This window comes from Sinocyclocheilus grahami, unplaced genomic scaffold (assembly GCF_001515645.1).
Source record: "Sinocyclocheilus grahami isolate Dianchi unplaced genomic scaffold, SAMN03320097.WGS_v1.1 scaffold1110.1, whole genome shotgun sequence".
NCBI lineage: Eukaryota > Metazoa > Chordata > Actinopteri > Cypriniformes > Cyprinidae > Sinocyclocheilus > Sinocyclocheilus grahami.
In genome coordinates, this window is record NW_015506289.1 from 10,656 (window position 1) to 15,763 (window position 5,108).

The window sequence follows — 5,108 nt, forward strand, 5'->3', positions numbered from 1 at the left end:
TAATGTGAGGTCACTGCACACTCACTGTGCGCTCATACGATGGTCTCAATGTGAGATCACTGCACACTCACTGTGCGCTCATACTGTGGTCACAATGTGAGGTCACTGCACACTCACTGTGCGCTCATACTGTGGTCACAAAAGAAGATCTGTAAAGTTGCAAAGACTAAAGTCTCAAATCCAAAGAGATATTCTTTATAAAAGTTAAGAGTCAGCCACACCTACCTAAAACAGCTCGTTCTAACACGCCCCCACATATCTACATCACTATGTGGGAAGATTTGCATAACGCCGCCCAAATGTTGGCCAATCAGAGCACACCTCGCTTTTCAGACCGATGAGCTTTGTAAAAATCAATGCGTTTCAGAAAGGCGGGGCATAGAGGAGAAACAATAAATGTACAGTATGTGAAAAATAATGTTTTTTTTTACCTTAAACTGCATAAACACATTTATTTACAACAAATACACAACATAATGTTCTTTTTAGCAACATCATATGACCCCTTTAAAGATGGAGTTCGTTGAAGAGGAGATTGAAGATATAAGAGATGCAGAACCATCCAGAATAAAACATGAAGATACTGAGGAACAAACAGGTTGGTGACCATTCTTGATTCTTCATTCTTGACTGTTTTGGTAGCTGTAAAATAATAAGAATGGATGATAAATGCAGTGTTCACTTGAACTGATTCTAAGTTGTTTATTAGACTGGTTGGAGATGAAAGAGCGAAGTCAAGAACCGAATGAAGCTGATGAGAAATAGGAGAAACAATAAATGTACAGTATGTGAAAAATAATGTTTTTTTTACCTTAAACTGCATAAACACATTTATTTACACCAAATACACAACATAATGTTCTTTTTAGCAACATCATATGACCCCTTTAAAGATGGAGTTCGTTGAAGAGGAGATTGAAGATATAAGAGATGCAGAACCATCCAGAATAAAACATGAAGATACTGAGGAACAAACAGGTTGGTGTCCATTCTTGATTCTTCATTCTTGACTGTTTTGGTAGCTGTAAAATAATAAGAATGGATGATAAATGCAGTGTTCACTTGAACTGATTCTAAGTTGTTTATTAGACTGGTTGGAGATGAAAGAGCGAAGTCAAGAACCGAATGAAGCTGATGAGAAATGTGACTTCAAAACTCAAAGAACAGAAACCAAACAGCTGCACACCTGCTCACAGTGTGGAAAGAGTTACTCACGACTAGACACTTATAAACGGCATCAGAAAAAACACAATGGAGAGAAACCGTACCACCTCCCTCGGTGTGAAAAGACTTTCACAAATACAAAATCATCTGCACGTTCACACTAGAGGAAAGTCGTTTAACTGTGATCAGTGTGGTAAAGATTTTAATTCATCCTCAGGTCTCAGACGACACATGAAGGTGCACACAAATGAGAAGCCTTATGTCTGTTCTTTTTGTGGAAAGTGTTTTTCGCAGCTGAGCAATTGTAAACAGCACCAGAAAATACACACCGGTGAGAGAGCTCATGTGTGTTGTGAGTGTGGGAAGAGCTTTATTACAGCGGCCGAATTAAAAATGCACTTAAGAGTTCATACTGGAGAAAGACCTTAAAAGTGCTCCTATTGTGGCAAGAGTTTCAATCAGTCTGGAAACCTGAAAATCCATGAGCGAGTTCATACTGGAGAGAAACCGTACCACTGTACTCAGTGTGGAAAGAGTTTCAAACATTTACGTAGTCTGGTGACTCATACGGAAAAGCGTTGTTCTGTGTCACAGTGAGCAAATATTATTTCATTTGAGATAGCTAATTTGTTCACTGTTTTGTCTCAATGGGAATAAAATTAATAAGAAAATTATTAAGACTAAATAGGCAAGGCAAGTTTATTTATATAGCACATTTCATACACAATGGTAATTCAAAGTGCTTTACATAAAAGGAATTAAAATAATCATAAAAATAATAATTGTCACGAATTCAGTCCATGGACTTCTGTTTATTCACCACCAGATGTCACCCTTTCCATTTACATTGACTCTCGCACTACACAAACTGTTGCATAGCACCCCGGACTACATTTCCCATCATGCTTTGCACAATTTGCACACTGCCCTGATTGCACTCATTGCACACAGCTGTCTAATTACCTCATTCACTATATAACACCCACTCTAACCACGTTTCTCTGCTGAGTATTGTTTAGCCTGTACCCCTTTCCGAGTCTCCTTGCCTTGCCTTGCCTTGCCTTGCCTTGCCTTGCCTTGCCTTGCCTTGCCTTGCCTTGCCTTGCCTTGCCTTGCCTTGCCTTGCCTGTTTTTGCGGTTTTGATCTTTGCCTGTTTTCTTGGATTTCTTCGTCTCGCCCCTGTGATTCTGTCTGCTGATCGGTGACCTACGCTAGCCCTGTGACTATTCTTGTGTTTTGCCCTCCATATACCTGTTTGCCAGTGTTTTGACCCTGCCTGTTTACCACATCTCTTTAATAAAGCCTGCAGATGGATCCACATGTCTCGCGTCTCGTCAGCCCTGTTACAGAAATAAAAACTTAAACTAAAATTGATTTAAAATGAATTAAAACCAGGCCCGGACTGCCATCGGGAGCACCGGGAGAATTATTATTATTATTAATAATATTTTATATTTATGCGTTTTCAATGTACCAAAGTGATCATTTCCGATTTTTTCATTAGATAATATATCGATCATAAATCGGTCTTGACTGGCAGCGCTGAGATATACGAATCAGCTCACGAGGAAGCGTCCAGAAGAAGTGTAGCAACATCACTGACCTGTTCAGGGCTTCAAGTGCAGGTCAGCTTCATCTGTAAATACTCTAAAGAGTTTTGTCTTTATTAGTTAAGAATTAAACTGCTAATACTGCTAATATCCATTCACATGGATTTATTGTACAGGGAGGGAGGGAGCTAGAGCACACAGCAACACACAAAAATAATATGAGTCACGTATTTCAATAGTGTGTTCATTATTAGAATTTTTCAACAAATATATTGTTCTAATTTTGACATTTAGGCACTTTAGAAAATGTGTTTTAATGCACTACCAGTCAAATGGTTTTGATCAGTTAGGTTTTTAAAGAAGTCTCTTCTCTCCAAGCCTGCATTTGTTTGATCCAAAATACAGCAAAAACAGTAATATTGTTAAATATTTTTATTTAAAACAACTGATTCCTATTTGAATATATTTTAAAATGTAATTTATTCCTGTGATTTCAAAGCTGAATTTTCAGCATCATTACTCCAGTCACATGATCTTCAGAAATCATTCTAATATGATGACTTGCTGCTCAAAAACATTTATTATTATTATGTTGAAAATTATAATGACTTCAAGCTTTTGGTATAGTGTGGTATAATGTTACAAAAGCTTTTTATTTCGGATAAATGCTGATCTTTGGATCTTTCTATTCATCAAAGAATCCTGATGTACTCAACTGTTTTAAATATTGATAATAATAATAATACAAAATGTGTCTTGAACAGCAAATCAGCATATTAGAATGATTTCTGAAGGATCATGTGACACTGAAGACTGGAGGAATCATGCTGAAAATTCAGCTTTGATCACAGAAATAATAAATTACATTTTAAAATTGTATTGCTCTTGCTGTACTTCGGATCAAATAAATGCAGGTTTGGTGAGCAGAAGAGACTTCTTAAAAACATTTAAAATCTTATTCAAAAACTTTTGACCGGTAGTGTATTATTAGAATTTTTCAACAAATATATTGTTCTAATTTTGACATTTAGGCACTTTAGAAAATGTGTTTTAATGCACTACCAGTCAAATGGTTTTGATCAGTTAGGTTTTTAAAGAAGTCTCTTCTCTCCAAGCCTGCATTTGTTTGATCCAAAATACAGCAAAAACAGTAATATTGTTAAATATTTTTTATTTTAAACTGATTTCTATTTGAATATATTTTAAAATGTAATTTATTCCTGTGATTTCAAAGCTGAATTTTCAGCATCATTACTCCAGTCACATGATCTTCAGAAATCATTCTAATATGATGACTTGCTGCTCAAAAACATTTATTATTATTATGTTGAAAATTATAATGACTTCAAGCTTTTGGTATAGTGTGGTATAATGTTACAAAAGCTTTTTATTTCGGATAAATGCTGATCTTTGGATCTTTCTATTCATCAAAGAATCCTGATGTACTCAACTGTTTTAAATATTGATAATAATAATAATACAAAATGTGTCTTGAACAGCAAATCAGCATATTAGAATGATTTCTGAAGGATCATGTGACACTGAAGACTGGAGGAATCATGCTGAAAATTCAGCTTTGATCACAGAAATAATAAATTACATTTTAAAATTGTATTGCTCTTGCTGTACTTCGGATCAAATAAATGCAGGTTTGGTGAGCAGAAGAGACTTCTTAAAAACATTTAAAATCTTATTCAAAAACTTTTGACCGGTAGTGTATATTTGTATGAAATATAGGTTTGTTAAATCTAGGGTACTTAAGTCATTTTAAGATAAATAACATTCTGTGCTAACAAATTGAAATGAGGTGGTTGTTTCAACAAGGTGGACACAGTTCTGTTCATAACAGTAGGCCTGCTGGTGAAGAAGTGAAAGGCAAGAAAAAAAGGGGAGACTTTTGATATTGGGGAAAATGACAAAAAGGGAAAGGGAAGTGAAGGTGCAGTGCAAGAGAGAACCTTTAATTATTTTCCACAGCCCCAGACTAAGGATTTAGACCTATTTATGTGATGGCCATACAGATAATAGGGTTGTCTGTGGTTTCAGAAATTGTTGTGGATGTATAGGCTATACACAGGAAAAAAAGGGGCCAAAATGGCACCTTTTGGGGTACAACAGCTTGTCACGGAACAGTACCCTTAAAAGGACATCTTTTTACCCCTAGTATAGGCCTACATACCTTAAGGGTACGCATTACTACTCTAAGGTACTAATATGTACCTATTAGGGGTAAAAATGCTACAAAGATGTCCTTTTAAGAGTACTGCTCTAGTGACAAGCTGTTGTACCCCAAAAAATAAAATTTTGGCCCCTTTTTTTCTGTGTGGCCTGGATGAGTGTAAGATTCCCTGGCCTGAAATTGCGTCCCAGTCCGGCCCTGATTAAAACAGTTA

At 36.1% G+C, this 5,108-nt stretch overlaps 1 pseudogene; it reads left to right on the forward strand.

The window, feature by feature from the left end:
• Positions 1-5,108, forward strand: part of LOC107566892 (zinc finger protein 850-like) — a 17,417-nt pseudogene that overhangs the window by 2,043 nt on the left and 10,266 nt on the right.